Source organism: Sarcophilus harrisii, chromosome 3 (genome assembly GCF_902635505.1).
Source record: "Sarcophilus harrisii chromosome 3, mSarHar1.11, whole genome shotgun sequence".
NCBI lineage: Eukaryota > Metazoa > Chordata > Mammalia > Dasyuromorphia > Dasyuridae > Sarcophilus > Sarcophilus harrisii.
Window position 1 is genome coordinate 37,582,344 of NC_045428.1, and position 23,247 is coordinate 37,605,590.

The 23,247-nt window shown below is 36.7% G+C and overlaps 1 protein-coding gene across 11 annotated transcripts in view; it reads right to left on the reverse strand.

Annotated features, from left to right (window-relative positions):
- PEX5L (peroxisomal biogenesis factor 5 like) overlaps positions 1-23,247 on the reverse strand; it is a 262,094-nt gene that overhangs the window by 153,249 nt on the left and 85,598 nt on the right. The window lies entirely within an intron of this gene.

The following is a 23,247-nucleotide window of genomic DNA, read 5'->3' on the forward strand; positions in this document are numbered from 1 at the left end:
CAGGATATTGATTGTCTTTGTACCTTGTTTTCCAGAGTTTAGCAAAGTTCTTAGGTGCTTAATAAATGCTAGTTGACTGACTATTCATTTTTGCAAATGAGAATTATAAACTTAAAAATTATATGTCAATAGGAGACTTGTACACTTAAAAAACTGAGGATCTCCAGATCTCAGAACTATGTGTTGATTACTGGTGTGCCCATATGCCCACAGAGATGAAGATTTGGGTAAGGCACAGGATAATCACCAGAAATTGGAATGAGGTCTTACACTACGGGAGCCCCAGATGTATTAAATCTGAAGTCAATTTGTAATCACCTAAAAGTTAAAGGATATATCTTATTTCATTAACTATATTTTCCATTTCAAAGTTTTAAAAAAAATTTAAAAAGGTAATTTAAAAAACCCCAGTGTTCTGAGTTTCCTTGATTCTTCAAGTCTTAGAAAAGACAGTGAGAAATAACCTGTACATTTCATTTGTCTCCTGACTCTCCTGCTTTCTGCTTTCAAGGTCATGTTTTCTTCTTCCAAGCCTATACTGGATAGAATTGCCACTTTCAGCTGTACAAACAGAAGTCTAAAAAGTCAGTTTTCAGTGGTGGGAAACAAAGATCTATCCTTGATAATGAAGCTTTGGAGCATTTAGAATTGAGATGATCTCAGTGAAATGAGCCATTTTATTTCTCCAGTGTGATTTATCTTCAGGCCAATTAAGAGTCACAAACAGCTTTTGGGGTATACACAATGGGAAAGAGAACAAGCCAGCCTTTATTTTTATGGACTTTTTATGTTGCAGTGTTACCCAGTGCATGGCCCTTTCTCATTCATCAACACTGGCCATTTCTGACAATTAGGTCCTATAAGGATGGGAACTGAGACAAGTCAGCAAGTGAAATGAGTCTTTATTTTTAATATAAAGGAATTCCTTCCCATTACTGAATTCCTTGAATATGCTAATCATTAAAAAAGAGAAAACTACATTAATAAACTACAATATTTATCTCAGATGAGAAGGCAGAAGATAAGGGTTCAAAACAAAATACTTTGCTACTTTCTGGCACTTCACTTCAGTCCAGTCTAGTCCAAGCAAGTCTGGTTTAAATCAAATCAATTCAATTCAATTCAATTCAGTTCAATTCATTTAGATTCCATTCCATTCCATTCCATTCTATTCCATTCTATTCTATTTTATATTTTCAAGAGGCCATGTAGCCATGGAATAACTCTTAACTTTAGAGTTAGAGGAACCTAGATTCCAATTGGAGCCTGCCATTCAATTCACCCCTCTCAATTCCATTTTTTTTTCATGCATAAAATGAAGGAGATTAGCCTACATATCTCTAAAATCTCTTCTATCTCTAAATCCATGGTCCAATGGCCCTACAAATTCAATTTAATTTAAAAGATTTATTAAGCACATGACACTATGCTGGGTATTGAAAGACAGAAAATCCCCAACCTTGACCTCAGGGAGCTTATATTCTACTGAGAGAATAGAATATTTATTCTTGTGATATTTAATCCCTTCCATTTTCTGAGTCTGAAAATGAGGATTATAACCTATCTCTGGAGCTGTAAGAAACAGATGTTTTGGGGATGGCAGACATTGCAAAGAGCAGATATTTGGTGGGCGGGTACCCTGGCCCCAGCCCAGATTAGAAGGATTTACTGATTACCCCAGTAGTGATAGAAAGCTCTTGGAGAGAAGTGAGTAAGTTGATGTGGTGAATAGAGAGCCGGTCTTTGTGTTGGCAGTTCTGCCCCTAACATGCACTGCTTTGTGACTCTAACCCCTCAATGGCTCAGGTACCTCCTGAGACTACAAAACACACACCTGGTGTTGTTCTGCATTGGCAGAGAGAGTTTTCTCACTTGGAAGCTTCCTATACTAATTAAATAATAACAATAGCTAACAATAATATGGAGTCCACTATGTAGTAGACACTGTGCACATAATAATAATAATGTTTTTTAAAATGCTATCTCACTTGATCCTCACAACAACCCTGGGAGGAAGGTGCTATTGTCATCCTCACTTTACAGATGAGGAAACTGAGGCAAACATATTATGTGACTTGTCCAAAGTCACACAGCTAATAATGTCTGGGGCTGGATTTGAGCTCAGACCTTCCTGACTCCAAGACAAGTGTTCTATCCATTGCAACACTAACTGCTCATAAATTAATAAAGTAAATATAAATAAATAAATAAAATAAATCTGGATTCTACCTCCAAAACCTCCAGTTCTTTTTAATGGCACACATGTATGCACACACACTCACACACATGTATGCAGACATATATCCATGTATGAATGTACATACTATGTACACATATGCATAGCCCTATTATACACACATCAGTCATTTTATTTACTTTTCCATTTTTTTCCTTTTGGGACTGGCTCTCCCTCTCTCTCCCAAACTGGAAGTTCAGCAGTCACCCACAAGTCCAATTCCCAATTCTAATCATCATTAAAGCTTTAATCTGTTTTATTTTTTTGGTCTGGGCCAGTTGACCCCTCCTTATGTAGCCTACTGCACCCTATGATGCCATCCAATCAATCAGTCTTAGCCCAACTACAACTCATATCTCTCCAACATGAGCTATCTCCCAACCTTAAATCCCATTGTTACTATAATACATTAGCAATAATAACACTTAAATACAATGCAGTTTAATTCTCTTGTTGGAGGAAACTATTCTCCATCAGAAAGATCAGGAAAGAAAGCTGTCAACCTAAGCAAGACAGCTGGAATCTTTTCCCCTCACCTCTTCTGTCTTGGTATAAGATAAGGCAAATGTTGGTGAGCTTTTCTATGGGCTGGATTCCTCTGACAGATCTGGAGAAGCCTATGGACCCTTATTGAGAATAATGCTTTTAAATATATAAAATAAAACACATATGATTTCCAAAGAAACCAATTTTATTTTCCAAAGAAACCAATTTTGTTGAAATAGTTATCAAAATATTTTTTAAAAACAAATTCAGAGTTCCCTTGAATTCCACCTTCAGATTCCCTGAGGGTCTGTAGGCTGCAGGTTAAAAACTTTTGTATTAGGGATATAATGCTTTTGAATATATAAAATAAAATGCATATGATTTCCAAAGAAACCAATTTTATTTAAATAGTTGTCAAAATATTTTTTAAAAACAAATTCAGAGTTCCCTTGAATTCCACCTTCAGATCTCAAGAGGGTTTGTAGGCCCCAGGCTAAAAACTTTTGTGTTAAGGGTAACTTTTGGGAAATCTCAGGTCTCATTTTTTGATAGTACCCAATCTGTGTGCACCCAGATTGCACGTGTACAGCTCAAATACACAGCAACAGGATTAACTTTAATTTAAACAAAGTGGAGGCAAATGATGGAGTTCTGAGAAAGTTCCCAGCCATCCTCTGTCTGTGAGTTCACAGAGTAAAGCTACTTCCTAGAAAAAGCATCATTCCTCCTAGGTAAAGGGCCTGGACCACCGACAGAGGAGGAAATATTTTTGCAGAGGCCTGATTACTGATAGGGCATAAAAATCACTTCTAAGCTGGCAAATTTTTATACTGTCATCTTATGTTGTTAGAACTCTATTTCTCAGGCTCTTGATTCAAACTAATTGGTCTCTCGACATTACTGGGAGATGGGTTCTATGACTTTTCAGCTAAAGGCTCATTATACATTTTTCAAGCCTTTTACAGAAGGCTCAGGTGTTAAGATAACTCCCCTGGGAATCTCCTTTCTACCTTTGAGGGTCAAATGCATTGGTTTTCCTGGTCTATGCAATTTCAAGAATACCAGAGAGAATATGATTGATATGGAAGGATTAGGGAATGGAATGATCTTTTTTTTTTTTTTAACAAGAAGTCAAATTTTACCACAGAAATGCTATTTCTCCAAAGAATTGTATATCTCTAATACAAATGATATAGTCAATCTTCTTTAGTTTCTTCAAGTCTTAACTCCGCCTTCACCTATTTTATGGGAAGCTTTTCCAATTGCTGAGTAGCTACTATTTTCTGCTTGTCAAAATATGTGATAGTTGCCAGTTTACATCTTATATTTCCCAGGTGAGTTTCAGCGGACCTCTCCCCTGCCTCACTCACTAGCCACATATAGACAAGTAAAAAATGTGCATTGAATTAACACCCCATCCATACTGAACATTTCAAAATTGTGAATTATTTCTTTATTCTATCATTGAGATAGACTGAGCATTTTGATCTCACAATATTCATCTAAATTCAGTTTCTGTCTGCTCATTAGCATTGCCCAATTCATGTATATTTTTTAAAGAACTTCCAGCAATATCAGTCTATCAGAGACTAAAAATTCTGCATTCAATTATCATTTATATAAAACATTTGTTTTGATGCACTGTTCCCTGAAGGGAATTCTCTTTTCAAGTTTTTGTGAGATCTTGGAATAGATTGGATGTAATTAATGGAGTTCTTGAACCCTGAAGTCCCATTATTAATCAATCAGTGATCATTTATGAAACACCTACTAGGTGCTGGATGCTGGTGATTCAAATAAAAAGAGTGAAAGAATTTGATGGGCATGGAATCTTGGGTTTAAATTCTGGTATGTGATCTCGAGCATGACATATAACCTTAATCTCATATACATATTTGGTGCCCTTGAAGTCCCTTCGGTACCAGATCTAAATCCATGACCCCTAGGCCCAGGGACTTGACTTCTCAGGAAGTAACTTCCATCCTGCTCTAAGATATTTAGCACTCCTATTTCTCAACATCAAGATGGCTTCCTTCAGGTTTCTACTTGCCTCCACTTTCCTTAGCTAGCTGGTGTTCTCAAAATTCTCTCAAAGGAAAGGCTGCAGGGACTTCATTTGCTCCCATCCTTTTCCCACAAACCAATATCCTTGATGATTTAAATGGGAATTTATTCTGATGCACCACAAAAGAAAAATGCAATTATGGGGAGAAGAGGTAAAAGAGCAGGTGAATAGGTTAATCATTTCATACTTTTCCTAGTTTTTTATAATGGATTCTCATCCTTAATTCAGGCTACAGGATATCTGCGTAGCCTGTTTAGCTCTCTTCTGCTGAACCTCCTTCTGTTCAGTCTTGTCCCCATAGTAACTAGGTACCAGTTCCATAGCTGTAGGTCAGAGGGTTGGAACTGCCCTGTCTCTCCTTTTGACATTTACTTCCCCAATCTTCAAAATGGAATATGGGAGTGTGAAGCTGGGTAAATCCTCCCCCTCATCCCAGATGTCATTTTGGGGCAATCTTGAGCTGCTGCCATGTCTGGGAAAGTTCCTCTTATTTTTAGGATCTCAACCTCCTTGGAAGGTTGGCAAGAAAGGACTGATTCCTCTCTGGCATCAGAGCTAATTTACCCCATGCTACCTGACTTGGAGCTTCCTCTATCTCTACCTTTACCTGGAAGTCTTAACCCACTGTTCCCTGAAAACTTCTCTCTGTCTCTGTCTTTGGCTTTGTCTCTTTCTATGTGTCTCTCTGTCTCTATTTCTGTGTTCCTCTCTTTTTCACTCTTTCTTTCTGTCTCTGTCTTTCTTTCTCTATATCTCTGTTTGTCTGATCTCTCTCTGTGCTTTTCTCTCTGTCTCATTTTCTTTCTCACTTTCAGCCTCAAGCTGTCTTATAAAGATGCATTCCAAAAGCATGTTTTCTCCCATAATTTCAAATTAAAATTCAGAGACATACCACAACATCAACATACTTTGCAGGGCTATTTGCCCATAGGTACTAAGGATATTTTATGAAGTTTTTTCCTAGAAAACTCGACCTGTCATGAATCTCAAGCAGAGCACATAGCCTATTAGGGTAGGGCTATGACCTTCCTTAAAACAATCTGAGATGAAAGCAGAGTGTTGTTAACCCTGTTACATCCATCATTTCATTGAGGGAAGGAAGGATGAAAGGAAAGGGGGGAGGGAAGAAAGAAAAGAAGGAATAAGCATTTGGGTGCTTGTTATATTCCAGGCACCATACATACTAAGCACTTTACAAATAGGCTAGTAGGACTTGCCTCAATTAAAATCTTCCTATGATGATATCATAGATAACAGGATTGGAAAGATTATGCCAGGGTACTGAAAGCTCAAGAAAGTCCTAGTCAATACGAAAAGTCTTGAGTATGGATTTCCCAGTGATGATGTAAGGCTGTTATCTAAGGACAAATCTAGTTAAGCTTGAAGGGGCTCATCACTACACTGGCCATAGGTAATGATTATTTTGGAATGCAGAGACCACCTGTCTTTGCAAGTAAGATAGTGACAATCTGCACTTTTGAAGAGATTTCCCACATCAATGAAAATGGGTCCTATTTGGCACCCTTGAGGTCCTTTCAGTACCAGATCTAAATCCATGACCCCTTGTCCCAGGGACTTGACTTCTCAGGAAGTAATCTCCATCCTGCTCCTAAGATATTCAGCACTCCTATTTCTTAGCATCAAGATGGCTTCCTTCAGGTTTCTACTTGCCTTCACTTTCCTTAGCTAGCTGGTGTTCTCAACATTTCTGATCCTCTCAAAGGAGGCTGCAGAGACTTGATTTGCTCCCATCCCTTTCCTGCAAACCAATATCCAATAGGTATTGGGATTGGAGACCAATCACAAAGAACCTTTGACTTTCTTTTCCTCATCCTTTAAGCTGCCAGTTTTCTACAATATTTATTCTCTGTGTCTTTTTCTTTCCATTCTCATGAAGAACATCACCCTAGTTCAAGCCTTCATCAATTTTCACCCAGATTATTAGAAGAGCCCCCTGATCAATCTCTCTGCTTCAAGTTTCTCCCTTACTTAATCCATCCCCCACTGTTGAATCAACATCATTAAAATAAAAATCTGACTATATGAACAAATGGATTTAAGAGCCATTATTAAGTGCCTTCTATTAGGCACCCACATTATCAACTTAAACATCTCCAATGATTCTTTATTTCTTCTAAGATAAAATAAATGTTAAAAAATAGGATAAATAAAATAAATCACTTTGATCTAGAATTTAAGACCCACCACAATCTGACTATATCCTTATTATTTCTCATGACACATTCCATTTTAGTCAAATGTGTCTGCTGGCTGCTCCCTGCATTTGACATGCCACCTTTCATAGATGACCCTTCCATTTCTGAAATTCATTCTCTCCTTATATCTCCCTGTTGACATCTCTGGTTCCTTTCAAAGCTCAGCCCAGAAGTGGCTTCTTGATTCCTTACAGTTATTAATATTATTTCCCTTTTGACATTATTTTCTATTTACTTACTTGTAAATTCCCTTCACCTCTTGAAAGAATTAAGTTCCTTAACAATAGATTATTTCATTTTTGTCATTGTATCACTAACCCCCAGCACAGTACTTAGGCTCTTACTTATTGATTAATTTATGTCTGATTGACCTACAGGCCACAAATGTCAGAAGCATCCATCATTCACAATTCAGAAGAAAATTAGCATGGGCATTCAGGATAATTTTCTCCACCAAATTTTCTCCTCCCACCAAAGAAAGCTTTACCTTTGTATATTTGCTAAGTTATGTATTTATATATACATATACATATATATATATATATATATATATATATATATATATATATACACACACACACACACACACACACACACACACACAAAAGGAAATGAAAAAAAAAACAGATCCCATGAAGATGTGACACATGGTCTCTGGGTAAAGAATTCAAGCAAAAAGAACCAGTGATTCTGGAGAGGGAGATAGCATGGGGTCGGCTGCTGGTTAGCCTCTTCTGCATTAGCAGGTAATGACAGTCCAGGAGAATGTGTCTGAGATGTTACAGTGGAAGTGTTCATGTCCAAGAGCTCCAAGGAGGTAGCAGTGACAGAGATTTGACAGGGGGAAGCCTGGAGGGGCATGGAGACATCAGCTCTTTGACAGTTTTTCTAAAGGGGTTTGCCAGAAAGCCAGAGGTCTTTCAGGGATTTTCGATAAACTTGCCTGACAGGGAGTTCTGCAAGGACTTCAGCCTGCATAAAAAGGTCATTTCTTAAGGATTGGCTGGCTATCTAGCTGACATTTCTCAAGGCCAAACAGCATCCTCTCATTGCACACAGGCTGGCTTGCTAATCAACAAATGTTCAAACCATTGATCCACAGAATTTTCACCAAAAACAGCATTTTTCCACATATGGGGGCAAAAAAAGAGATTTAATTGAGTAGTTAGAATTTTACTTAGTGTGTACAGCAAGCACATAAGTTGTGAGGGAGGACTGCAAGACATGTTTAACAATATAGTTCATCTACTAGTAAGAAAAGGCTTCTATTATCACTTTCTTCCTTTTTTTTTTTTTTTTTTTTTTTTTTGATAACTACAACAACATGAAAGGCTTTGGGGAGATAAAGGGAAACCGATATCATCTTCAATATGAGGAAGAACTTCTTAACAGTTATAGACATCCTAAATTGGAATAAGATTGCTCAGGAGGTAGTAAATTTCCCATCATTGGAGATATTTGAGTCCCTTTCATATTGTGGCCCTCACTCATGTCCCATTCATATGGCAGCCATTCAACTCTTTCTTATCACCTGTGTCACTTTGATATGCTGACTCACCCATATCCCTTTCATATGATACCTTCACCTCTGTCCCATTCATATGGTGGCTATCACCTGTGTCACTTTCATATACTGACTCTCACCCATGTCCTTTTCATATGATGGCCTTCACCTCTGTTCTTTTCATATTGTAGCCCTCACCTGTGGCCCTTTCTTATGGTGACCCTCACCTGTGGCCCTTTCTTATGGTGATCCTCACCCATGTCCCATTCATATGGTGGCCATCACTTGTGTCTATTTCATATTGTGACTTTCATCTGTGTGTATGAACTACATCCTTTTGGGAGATTGGGGAAAATAAAAAAATAGAAAAAATTTCTCTTTTTAATTGAGCCCTTTGGGTTTATTTTGTCTTTTTTTCATTGCTATAATTAAAATACATTTCTTCTCTGCAAACAATACTTTTTGGACTTTTTTTTTTTAACAAACTACACAAATAAAATAATATTGGGCATTTAAGCAGTAATTACTAAGTGCTTGCTATATATTTTCTCCTTTGATTCTCAGAATGATGCTATAAGATAAAAGAGAGATTTATAATCATCTCATTTTGTAGATGAGAAAAATAAACCAGAGAGGGCTGAATTGCCTTCTAGTGAATGTTTCTGGCTGGATTTGAATCCAAACTTTTCTGACTTCAAGATCAGTACTCTAAGTCCTCAAGGTAAGCTTACATCTAGTCAATACTGTGCAAGTACAAATTTTTAGTAGAAAATGTGAAAAAATTAACTTGCTGTGGGCCCATTTTATCTTGGAATCAGGATTTGAACCTTTAGAATCAATTCTCAGCTCTTTTCCTATTATTACTCTAGTTTTTTGAATGGTAGGGTGGTAGAAGAAATGAAAGGGTTAACATGCATATGCATGATACTATGACAGTCACAGCTCTCCAGAGCTGGAAAGTATCTTCAAGTCCATCTATCTCTTGCAGAATTAGCATCCCTTTTTACAATACCCTTAATTACATAGGCATCTATTCTTTATTACAGGAAGCTTACTACCAGAGGCTACCCATTCTACTTTAGGACAGACAGCCCTCATCCTTAGGAAATCTTCACTACTCCAAACCTGAATCTGTCTTTTCCCCATGTCTACTCATTGCTCCCTATTCACAGAATTTTAAATTTTAAATTCCTGAGCAGCCCTCTGGTCTACCTTGTATCCCAAAAGAAATCATCTTTATCATTTTCCAATGAACAGTCATCCAGTCTTCTCACAAAGACCTCTAGTAAGGAGGAACTCCATTACTTCCTTTTCAGGAATGAAAAGTAGAACTTTGGAACAACCTTCGGGGGTAAGAAGTTTACTCCATTCATCTGCACATATGCTGTTTCCCTGAAGAGATTATAAGCTCCGTGAGGTCCTTCTATCTTAGAGATGGCAGGGAACTCCATCATTCTTTAGTCTGCCTGTAGGACTAGACGGAACTTACAGATAGATCTCCACTCATTGCAGCGGAGAGGAAATCTCAGTACTGGGCAGAATGAAATTCACCTCTTCCATCATTTCAACACCATTTATGAAGTGCTCTTTGTGGGTACAGCACTGGACTAGATTCTGAGGGATGTTCATTTTTCTTTTTGACCTGTGCTCCCAACCTTCACAGAACTCATAGTTTAAAAAAAATACAAAAGTTACAAAAAAAGAGTTGCTTTGGTTATGTGATTATGGTGTTTTCTTATAAAGCAGGGTGGGGTAGTGATTAGAGTATTGATCTGAGAGTTAGGAAGATCTGAATTCAAATCCTGCTTTAGATATTTAACCTTTTCAAACCTCCCAGAAATAAAATGAGAACACCTATAATAACTTTCTTACAGGGTTGCTAAAAAGATCATCTGTGATAAAGTACTTTGCAAAATTTGAAGTGATATATCAATGCAAATAATAATAATAATAATAATAATAACAATTTTTAATGGAATCACAGTCAGAGAATTTCAGAGTTTAACAAGCTATCAGTGGTCACCTCATCTAGCTTGGAAAAGTATCCTTTTGACAGCATACCTTCCTGCTGTCCTTCCAAAATAATCTGTTCCATTTTAGAACATAGAAATTGCTTGGCAAATTTTTCCTTAAATGGACCTCAAATTTCCCTCTCCAAAGTTCCTACCTATTGTTCCCAATCCTGTTCTGTTGGATCATGCACCGTTTAATTCAGCCCATGATAATAATAGCTTTTTTGTTGTCTATATCATTCTGCTTGCTCATACTGAGCTTGCAATCCATTGAAACTTGGAGATATTTTCCATACAAATTGCTGTTTAACTATACCCTACCCAACCTATCTTATCTATATGTTGAAATTTTTTTCTCTTTTATAAACAGAGCCACTGAATTTCCCCAAACATTAAACACATTGCACAGCAATTTCTTGTAAACATCCTCTCTTGCATTTTCATGCTTGTCCTTTCTCCTATTTTTTGCTTTTTTGGCCAATTCTTCTCTGGAATCTCTAACATTTTTAAGGATTTAGCATTTGGATCAGCCTACATATCTCTTAATCCCTCCCCCCATATCGTGATAAATTTTAGTCTTAAGAGAAATTGACCATTTTAAAGGAATAAATATTGGAGTTGAAGCTAGGGTACCTATAGTTGAATCTCACTTTTGACCTCAGTGCAAATCATTTCCCTTTTCTGAGGCCTTAACTACCTTATTTATAAAATAAAAGAATTGAATTAGATCATTTCTAAGATCTCTCCCAGATTTTTGGCAACTCTATTAATATATCCCACAGGTTCCTCCCTCCCACCCATCAAGCTATGCATTGTCTGTATTACTTTTCCCATAACCCTATGCCCTTATTGAGGGAATTCAGAATCTAAATATGGCTATTTCATCTCCTCCTCACATCTTTCTATTTAAGGAGATGAGAGTACTGGTCCCCTTTTTGCCAGCTAAGCCAATACATTTAAGTGATCACACAAGTCAGGTCCATGGTAAGGTTAATCAGTCAAGTTAATAAACATTTATGAAACACCTACTATGTACCACACATTGTAAAAAATCAGCAAACACAAAGAAAGGCAAAAACCAGTCCCTGTCCTATAGGAATTTGCAACACAAAAGGAATGTAATAAAACTCTAATGTTAATCATGGATTTATTAGTCTCTTAACAATTCTGTCTTTAAATATCTGCTTTTCTCAGGGGAGAGCTGGAATCAAGTGAAATTTTCATTTTCTTCACAAATTCATTTAATTTAAAAATATGCAGATGTGTTTCCTTGACATTTAAATTAATTTTTAAAAAATGATCTTTCCTAAAATTTCAAAGAGCTATCTAAAACACATTATTGAATCACAGAATTCCATAGAGCTGGAAGAAACCTGAGCAGTTATCTAGTAGAAAGCATACTAAAAAGCATCCCCACTCAAAACATACCTGATAAATGAACATGTAGCTTTTGCCTGTGGACTGCATGTGAGAGGACAGAATCACCTCCTTAGGCAGCTTATTCCACTTGGGGACAGCTGTCATTGGTAGGAAATTTCTCTTGACATCCCCCCTAAGTTTGACTTTTTTTTTCAATTTCTATCCACTATCCTTACATCCACTATGTGGGGCCAAGCACAACATACCTAATTTCTGTTTTATATAACAGTTTTCCAAATCCCTGGAAACAGCTGTCATGTTCCCCTTAAATCTCTTCTCCTCATGAAGCATCTCTTGGTACTTTATTTACTTCAGGGGAGTAGGGGAATTGAGCCTACTCAATTGTAGGGAATTGAGCAACCATTATCTTTCCAGATGCTCTCCTCTGGATCCTCTCTAGTTTTGTCAGTGTATTAATGCAGACAACTATAACTGGGTATGCTATCTAGATATGGTTTGATTGAGAAAAGATTACAATGGGATTTCCTGCTGCTTTTCTAGACCTTTTAATACAGCCCAAGATCATGTTGACTTTTTGGCTGCCAGTTTATGCTGTTGACTTATATTGAGCTTGAGAACCATTATAATCCTCAGAACCTTTTGAGCATCTCCCATATTGTCCTCATGAAGCTGATTCTTTGAGTCCAAGTATAACTTTTAAAATTTCCTCCTATTAAATTTCACCTCATAAGATTCAGCCTGATGCCATAGCCTGCCAAGGTTTTTTTGGATCCTGATTGTCATCCAGCGTGCTAACCATTCCTCCCGGCTTTGTCAGCTGCTAATTTGACAGAAATGCTCATTACGCCGTGATCTGAGCCTTCGATAAATGTGTTGAACAGCAAAATTTTTTGAAGCCTGGTATTTGCCACATATGAAATCAGGTAACTTTATATCTTATTTCAATAGATCATGATTTCACTGCTGGTACCATCCCAGTTCTTTTGTACATTCCCTTCGTATGCTGTGGGATCCTCATCCATATCTCATGGAAGATCCATCTACTGAACAGGAGTATGATTTATCAAATATCAAGGATATTAGTGCCAGTGTTGGGCTGTTCATCTGTTATTCCTTATTCCCACAGTCTAGTGCTATCTCTTATGACATATTATTATCTCAATTTCTTTATCAGTAAAATAAAGAGACTGACCAAGATGATTTCTGAGGTTCTTTCCAAGTTTAAGTTCATATACATTTTAGTGATCTGCTGATGGAGCTTATTCCTCCCTGTTGATCAGTAAACTCCAAGGCCATTCCTAAGTGCCACATTTATCTGTTTTGTTGAGAATGCTGCTGTTTTTATATATACCAGCTTTTCCCTACACTCACCCTGATATTCCTGTCTTCATTCCCTATAAGATTAATCCTATGGAATACTGAATTAACCTTTTCTTGGATCTCACTTGGTTCCTAACACCCACTGAGGTGAGACATGGATGCCTTGTAAAATCACTTTTCATGGAAATTGTTCTAATTTCTAAGAGGTCTTCTTCCTTTTTATGTTGTGTCTCTTCAGAAGAATGTAAGTTCCTTAATATCAAGGAGTGTTTTTGTTTTCATTTTCCCCAACACCTAGCATGTTGTCTCCAACAAAATGGACACTGGAAATGCTTCTAGGATTGACTGTCAATGAGAAGTCTCATGACCTGGTGCACAAAATGATGGACTTCAGAGTCAAGAAGTCTTGGGCTTAAATCTTATTAGCCAAATATGCCACTTATTATCTCTGGGACTCAGTTTCTTTACTTGTAAAATATGGGAGTTAGATTTGGGGGATCTCTAAGATCCCTCATAGTGCTAAATCTATGATGCTGTGACTATCAATTTGGACCATATTAACTAGAATCTACTCATGGAAAGATCTACATTGAAATGGAACATATTGTGTAATTAATCATCAGCAAATGATTATATTCTGATTATATTCAATGACCACATTTTTAACCTTTTCCAGATTTCCAATAATTAAAATAACTGAAAAATCAGGGCTAATATGGAAATTTTTGGAAACAATTCTTAGGTTCTCCTTGCACTGCAATATATGGGTGTAGATTTATGACAGCATCTCCTAAGTTAACTTGCCTGTCTACTGCTCCATGCAGCCTTTCATTTGCAATGCATGTTTCATCTTGGACCAGCCTGTCACATCGATCCCAAATGCATTTTAGCCACTGATCTGAGACTATTCCATGCCCCAGAACTCTCTCACATCATTCACAAAAGACCAATGTCACATTTTTGACACCCTCAAAGATTAAGGCCTGACGGTAAGACCCATGAGAAGGACCTACTAGTACCTCTATGTCATAAGGGAAGGAAAACTACCTCTACTTTTAGCTGAGAAGTTAATGGCAATCAGCCAGATGTTCACAGATTATACAAATGAGATCACTTTGTTAGGGAAAGCTGTGATGAATAATTGTCCCATCTGAGCAGATCAACCAGCACAAAGCAGAGATGGTGGTACTTTCTCCCTCCATCCCCCCTAGACAAGTCCCTTATTCACAAATTTCAGGAATGAGATAATTTGGCTAAAGGAGGATCAAGGATAAACAATGGTAGAAAGATAAATAACAACGGGGATGAATGATTATAAGTGACGTTTGTTCCCACTAGATCATATGATAGGAAAATGATCTCCATTTCCTCTCAACCCCCACCTCAACAATGGATAGAGAGACCTCCTAGACTTGAGAAGAACTTTCTTTTTTGGAAAGAAAAGGACAGACCCATAAAAATAACTCTGGGCTAGACAATTCTGGGATTCTGTCAGATCTATCTATACAGGGTCAGGATTCAGGGTGAATCACTTTCATGTCTCCACTCCTCCTCCAAAGCAGGATTTGTGTATTGTGTAACTGAACAGGGAAGACATATACAGTACAACAAACTTAGTTTAGTGCGTGGGATATAGTAAGCACTTAAAAAAAGTTTATTGACAGTGTAGATAAAATTGGAAAAAGAAAGAGACAAAAACACAGATATAGAATTAAGAGAGTACAATGAAATGAGAACCAGAAGATCTGGTTTAAATTTTGGTTTTGTTTCTTCAAATTTAATATATTTTAATTTTTCCCTCAATTACATGTTAAAACTATTTGTTAAGATTTGGTCTTTTTAAAGTTTTAACTCTAAATTGTATCCCTCCCTTTCTCCTCCCTTCCTTTTTTCCCTCCCTGAGATGGTAAACAATTAGCTATGCTTACACATATGCAATCATGTAAAACTTTTCCCTATCATTCTTACTATTGGATGTTATGTAAGTAAGATTTTTGGACCTTAGTTTCCTCATCAATTCAAATGAAGGTATTGGATTAGATAATCTCTTCACTTTTTTCTATCTCTGGAATGCTTTGGCCTATCATTTTTATTTTCTTACTTTGGGATGTACAAAATAACTAAAATCAATACAAAATTTCTTCTAGATAGTTTTTTCTTTCAAAGAACTGATGCAGAGATACTTTGTGCCAGTCCCTTATGAAGAAGCTTTTTTTTTTTTGGTAGGGTCCTTTAAAAATAAATGGATAATGGTCAATTTTAAGTACTTGAATGCTGAAGTAGTTGAATGCTAAATTTCAGAGCAGTTATATAGTTATAGTTGAACAAATTCTCTCTTTTTCCTGTGTCCAGCAAAGGGTACCAAAGTCCATAACTGGTACCCCCTATACTTAAATTACATTAAATTCTGGGGAGTTGTTGAAAAATTTGTTATACCTTTCTCCTTTTCACAAAAAAAAATGTAAGCCTGCCATATGATAACTTAAAAAAAATCTTTTTTTGAACAAAAAAGAGGGAGGGAAGACAGACATATAGACAGAGACAAAAACACACACAGAGAGACAGAGAGATAGAGAGAGAAAGAGACAGAAGGAAAGGGAAAGGGGGAGGGAGAGGGAGACAAAAAAGGAGAGGGAGACAGAGAGAGAGGGAGAGGGAGAGGGAAAGGGAGAGAGAGAAAGTGGAGAGAAGAGAGAAGAAAGGAAAAGAAAGAGAATGATGAAAGGGAAAAAAGAGGAAAAAGAAGAAAAGGAAGGAGAGAAAAAGAGAAGAAAAGTAAGAGAAAGATTAAAAAGAGAAATGAAGGAAAACAAAAAGGAATGAAAAAAACAAAGAAATAAAAGGAGGAAAAACTTGTTTTGAAATGTACTCTCTAATGTAGATATTATAGAAAGATAAGTGACCAGTATGGGGATAAAATTAATCTTGAAAAATGGCATGAAAGATCTTATTTTAAAGTATAATGTGCATAAAAATCCTAAAAAATCTCTCATGTACTTAAAGTAAACCAAGATTAAACTTCAATAAGATATCCTCCCTCCCATATTTATCTTCCAAATGGAGGCAATTATGTTTAGGGATGACTGTTCTTGGAGTTTATTGATTAGGAAAGTGATATGGGTGGATTTGTGCTTTGGGAAAATCCCTGAATTTTCTGAATGGGGACAGATTGGCATGGGAAGATCCTGGGAATAGATGGATTTAGCAGTGTTACTTGTTAATACACCTGTGATTTCAATGGTATAAGAGAATCCCTGGTAGGGAAGCTACCTATATCAGTGCACTTTGCTGCTTTCTTTGAAACTGTTGTCCTAAAGAATTGCTTTCAGGTTGTGGCCCAAGTTCCCATGTGAGTGCTAAGGGAGTCCCGAGAAGTCAAAATGATTTTCATAATAATGTGATGACATTTAAATTTCTAATATGGTAAATATAAATACAACTCTTAAATAAAAGCTCTTTGTGGGAGAGTTTTTGATAATTTTTTAAGAGTGTAAAGGTTCCTGGTTTGAAATAGGAGCACCAAAGGTAAGCATTTTTCAGTCATACTGATGGCAGATTTTAGGGGTCCTAAGCTGCATTTTCATTGTTGTAAGGAACTCCTAGTGGGGAAATTTCCTCTCCCAGTGCAGGTTGGTACTTTCTCTGCAACTTTATGTGTTAGGAGATCACCAAGGGCAATTACAGGTTAAGAAATTTTTGTGTGACCCTAGGCATATAGGTAGATAAAATCAAACATAATCACAATTTCATGACCCAACATTCAGTTATGAAACTCTATATGGGGTCGTGAACCACAGTTAAGGAGCTGGGCTCTATGCTATACTAATTCTCAATTATGATGATATGAGAAGAATCATGATGATAATAGTTAAAATTGGTATAACATTTCAGAAGTATTTGTGACTAGAGATCATTTCATTCTTTGTTTTTGCGTCCCTGAGGCACACCTAGTACATAGTTAGAGTTTAATAAATACTCACTTATTGATTCAAAGTACTTTCATGATCTGGACTGAAATTTTTAGGTAAGGAAGTATGCCAGTATAGCAATAAATAAACAAGCAAAACAAACAAACAAATAAATAAACAAGGAAGAAAGAAGGAAAGAAAGAAGAAAACTAAAAGTAAAACAAAACACTAGCCAGACATTAATAAGATAACAATATTATTGCCCATTTTATCATCATTTCTTTTAATACACATGAGCTCAAAATAGAAGTCAGTTATTTGGGGGGAAAGGTGGTGAGGAAGGAGAAAGAGGAGGAGGAAAAGGAGAAGGAAGAGAAGCAGAAGAAGGAGAAGGAGAATGAGAGAGAGGAAAAAGAAGGAGAGGATCCTTTGTGTCTATCCGTGCTAGAAAAATACTGGCAATATAAATAAATCTGTATATGTGTATACACACATACTATATACATATATATATATGTATATATATATATGTATCTATCTGCCTATTTATCATCTTATCTGTTCAATGAATCATTCTATTCCCCTTATTTTTCTCTCTTTTTAAATCAACATATCTTTTTGTCTAGGTACATCTTCCAAATGCCAAAGTGGAAACCACAAAGTGAAACAGTGATAGATGGAAAAAAACATTAATTGTGCCAGAAGATACATGATGTTTCCATATGTTGGCTTTCATATTTTCCTATTCTCTTTATCTTAATTTACCCTCCACGATCTGCCAAAGGAATATTCCTAAAACACAAAGTCTTTCCATAATTCTTCTATTTGATTTTCTTGGTCAAGAGCTTTCACTGTCTCCTTATGGTTTCTAAAAAGAATATAAAGTGCTCAGGCTGGCATTTTTAATTTTCATTAATCCTGGCTCCCATCTATCTTTCCAGATTAATATCATTCCCCTATGGTTCCCTTCATTATTTCCTTGTGGTCTGTCCAAATGAGTCTTCTAGCTATTCTCCAAAGTAAAGATTCTATCTCTTGTCTCTCTACTGTTACATCGCCCCCTCCTTCCTGGAATGCATTCCCCCATTATCTCCATATCTAGTTTCCTTTAAGACTCAGGTCATAACGCCTTTTTCTGTTTTTTCTGATCCCTGTTCATTAATGCCATCCCCAATTATTTTGTACTTTTTAATATATTTATCCATGCACATTTTGTATCTTCCAATAGACTGTAAGATTCTTGAGAGCAAGAATGTCTTTGTCTTTGTGTTTCTTATACCTAGGACAGTACCTGGCCCAGGGTAGGGGCTTAATACATTGAAATAGACTGTATTTAAGTTTTGAATTATGATAGCTACAAATCAAAATGCTGTCACTGAATATGACTGATTCATTCAGCATGGGCTTTGCTTTTGTTCTTCTTAATGTGCGCAATTCCATAAAGCCCGGGACCCTCAACTACTCTGACTTCTCTAGTGCAGAAGAAACCTAAAACAAAATGTCTGTGATCAGGAAAATATAAACAATGGATCCCTAATCAAGACTGATACGGGAAATTACCTTTGTTCTATTTACCCTAGCAAGCCCAAAGACAATATTTAAAGATGATTTGTTTGATGTCAGGCTCATCTCTGTATTCTTTATGATTTTAATCCAACACTTTTCTCTTTGATTCATGGCCTCTGCTTTCAGAACTGCTTAGGTCGCGGTGTGAACATTTAGCTGTGGTTCCCAGGGAAAAATATTTATTTTCATGACTGGCTATCCATTAAGCTGCTACTGACATTGGAGATCACTGGTCTTCCTGGAACGTGTGCTGAGGAATATTTCATGGGCATTTGTGTGATATTGGGATGAGACTATCTCACCATGAATAGACTGAAGCCCTGCTGACATGAAGCCAGTCTGACACATTTCTACAATAATCTTTCCCACCCAATAATAACAGAATCAAGGTTTAGCTCATGTGTTGTTTCCTATAGGAAACCCAATTATAGACTCTCTCCTTCTGAAATTTTTTATATTATCTATCTATCTATCTATTCTAACTATTATCTATCCATCCATCCATCTATTCTATTATCTATTTATCTCTATCTACCTATCTATCCTATCTATTGTCTATCTATCCATCTATTGATTATCTATCCATCCCTCCATTTATTCTATTATCTATTTATCTATCTTTATTCATCTATTATCTATCTATCTATCTATTTAACTTATACATATATATCTCCCTGTTTGTATGCATCTGCCTCTCTTTCTAGATTGGAAACTCCTTGAGGGCAGGGTCTTTTTATTTTTTCCTCCATATGCTCAACACAACATAATGCCTTGTATATAATAAGTGCTTAATAAATGCCTTTTGGGTTGATAGAAAAATCATGCCCTTTCTGCCTGGATCAGGGCTTTCTTGGGAATAAAATCCACATAAAATTTATTGACTGTAATTTCTATGATTGTTTTGCTCAGTCAGCAAATCTGAGGGTCTTCAAGGAAGCAGGGGCTATGCCGGTATAGCCTCTTGTTTTGACAGCTTGCACATTTTCATGCAGTGAGAGCTTTGGAATGGCTGCTTAGATAATGTGAGCAGAGGATTTCTTCCCAGCCTTGATCTCTAATTAATTTTATTTAATGTCTTCAGGTTTTCTATGGGTACTGTTCGTGGGAGTGGTCAATACAGGACTCTACTCCACCAGGCCACTCCCAGATGAATATCGGATAACAGACTATATGCTTATGGCTGTGAAAATGCAATAAGCTGGCATATGGTTTTCATTTATGGTTTAGAAATTTAATGAAGCAAATATGTAATTTGGAAAAACAAAACACCTATCTCCCTCTTGCTTATCTTTGGATTTTTCTTATCTCTGTCTCATTCTCTCCATTTCTCTCTCTTCTTTCACTTTCCTCTCTACTCCCATGACTCCTCTCTCCTTCCTCCCTCTACCCTTTGTCATCTTCACATGTCTCCCCCTCTCAGATTTCCTTCCCATACTCTGAACTCAGCTTGCATGTACCTAGATATTTATGTGTTCTCTCTCTTAAGAATGTATACTTCTTGGGGTGAGGGACTGTCTTTTGTGGGGAAGTATCTTTCTTTATATCTCAAGCTTTTGGCAAAATGCCGGGCACTTTGTAATTATTTAATAATGTAATTATTTAATAAATGCTTGTTGCTTGGATCACAAATGCATAAAACTTAAGAAGATGATTTTTTCCCTCTATGTAAATATATAGAAGCATAGTCTTATCTGCTTTTGACATTTATATCTATATATACAGGTAAATATACATGTATATGATGAAAGGTCAATCTTAGAGTCAGGAAAACCTATGTTTAAGTTCTTCTTATGATAAAACTGACCATTTGACCTTGAATAAGCTACTAACCTGGCCCAGTTTACTTTCCAGGACTATCTGCTACTGATGAGCTGACAATCTGCATTGGTGTAGGGATTTTTCATATTCCCTATGCTGATGAAATCACGGGCCAAACCTTTAAGCACACTTAGGTGCACAAGTAATGATTAGTGAGTTCCCAAATATTTTACCTCAGTGAATCAAATTTGGGTTTATTTCAGTTAGACGGTTTTCTTACAACTTCACATGAAACATATAACCAAGACATGAAAAGGATAAGTATCATTCTAACAGTATATATGAAAGCATCACTGCAAGATTTTAAACACGTTCAAACATGGAGTTCTGAGCAAAAGTATCACCCAACTGCTATCTAGCAAGCATGAACCCAACAGTACAGAGAGAAAGTCCTATTTGAGAGGAACACATATCAATCTTATTCAACCCGATGAGGTCCAGGTGAAGGAAGTGACATAGGTGTGGGATTCTAAAGACACTAAAAAAAATAGACTCCTCTTTACCCCATTTCAGAATAAGAAAATACATGGGTGTTGCTACAGAAGGATGTCTCTAGGAAGGGCATCCTTAGGAAAAGAAATACCCTGGTTTCTCCATTTCTGGAATCTTCAGAGTATCTCTCTAGATTCTGTACCGTGGTGTTTAGTTAAATAAAATCTTTAAGAAAGCAGAGCTCCAGAGTCCCCAGATGCTAAAGAAAATCAAGAGTAATTAAGAACTCACCTTCTAGATGATTGCAGGTGGGAAAAATTTAAAAAAAGACATATTTTGATTGTGTTATTTTTTACATACAAGTAATTATCCTTCCCTTGCCCCCCCCCCCCCAATAACATTCCCAACTGCCTCTGACACAAATATATGGAATATCTAATGCATCTGTAGCATGGTTTTTACTAAGGGAAATGATGGGGATTAACCTATTAATCAGGGCCCTCAATTCCCACCAGTACCAATGGGAGGAGGAAAGTACATGCCTCTAAGTTATTGTTCAAGCATAATTAAAATAATAGATTAACAGGTCATCCTAGTACGCAAGCTCTAGCATTACATGCCTCATTAATTAAAGTGATAATTTGGCTCTAGGTGACAGAAACACAAAGCCAAATTCACATTTCCCCCCTGCTACACTCAGAAGCCATTCTGTTGGGGGAGAAGGGAAGGTAGATTCAGAAGAACTGAGTATGTAAAAGAAGGCAAGAACAAAATAATTGCTTAGATTATTCGGAGACACTTTTATAAGCTAAGGCTAGCTGGCAATCTTGTGCCAAGATGGCCTTACAGATCCTTCTATGGTGCAATGGACAGAGGGCTGAATTTGATGATGTGAGTTAGAGGATCTGGGTGGGAATCCCAAGTCAACTTGGGTAAGTTTTTTAGTTTCCTAGCCTCAGTTTCCCCCTCTGTGAGATTATTAGATTGGACTAGATGACTTCTGGTCTTATGATTCATGACCTAACCAATTTCCCCAGGAAAACCATGCCAGTTGGCTCAATAGTTTGGGTATTAATGATTGTGTTATTGGAATCTGTAGCTAACTTTACCTGCTCCCTCATTCCTTTCAACCATGGATATTTGAAGTTTCTAGAAATCAAAGGGAGGTCATCTAGTTCAAATCTCTTAATTTATAGATGAGTCAACTGAGATTCAGAGAGATTAAATGTCTTATCCTAAATCAAACAGATTGTAAATGTCAGAATTAAATAGTCTTCTGACTAGGTCCAGCCCTCTTTCTACTATATTGTATTCCTTCCCAACATGGTGGCCCATTTTATATTGATTCCATTAGATTTAGTGAAGTAGGTCATTTTGGTCTTCCTCTCTCAGGTGTCTCCTCTAGTTTGGATATTCTCTTCATCAACGTTAAGCCTTGAGATCTCTTTTAATCCCATCAAAGTATTTCTCTCCATTTAAACTGGCACCATTTCTACCTTCTGGGCCTCTTCCCCATCAAAAGCATTTTCTGCTTGCCCTGTCTCCAAGATCCTTAACAAAGATGTCAGAAGCTGGGCTGGTGCCGATTCCCACAGACCTGTGTTGGACACCTCCCATTACTTAGTGTGTCATTGTTTATAGGCCATTAACCAGTTTTCATTTTACCTTGTGTGCTTATATAAGATCAAACTTAGTGGCTTTTCAAAAATGGAAAGCCTAAAAAGCTTCCCAAGAGCCTTTAATTTACCTTTAAATTTGTTGTGTTATTCAGCAGTTTTACCATTTTGTCCAAGAAAGTTCTTAAGGCAATTTTTCAATAATTACTTTTTAATAATCATCTTAGTTTTTCCACATTTTTCTTTCAAAAAATTAGCTATAATATTTGACAAAACCTTTAATGGGCAGGCACTGTCAATAATTGTTTTAACCTCCTCTGCTTTTTTAAAAGTTAGTTTTCTATATGTCATCTCAAGCAACATATTGGAATAAAAATCAAGACATTTGGGTTCTGTTGCCCAATCTGACATTTAAAGGTATATGACTGATTCTGGGGCCCTTTCTAAAGCTCAGGTTTATTATCTTTAAAATAATCATCCTTTAAAAGCAATGTGCTGGGGTAGATATAAATCTGACCTTCTAGGCAAGAGAAGGTGAGTTAAGTGTCACCTCTGACACATCCTAGCTTAACCTTTCAATACCTGAAGGTACAATTCTAAAAGGGAAGCATGTGTTATTCTACTCCCAGTGTGACTGGTGGGAATTTGGGTCCTGATTAATAGAATAATTTCTTGTCTCCCTTGTTAT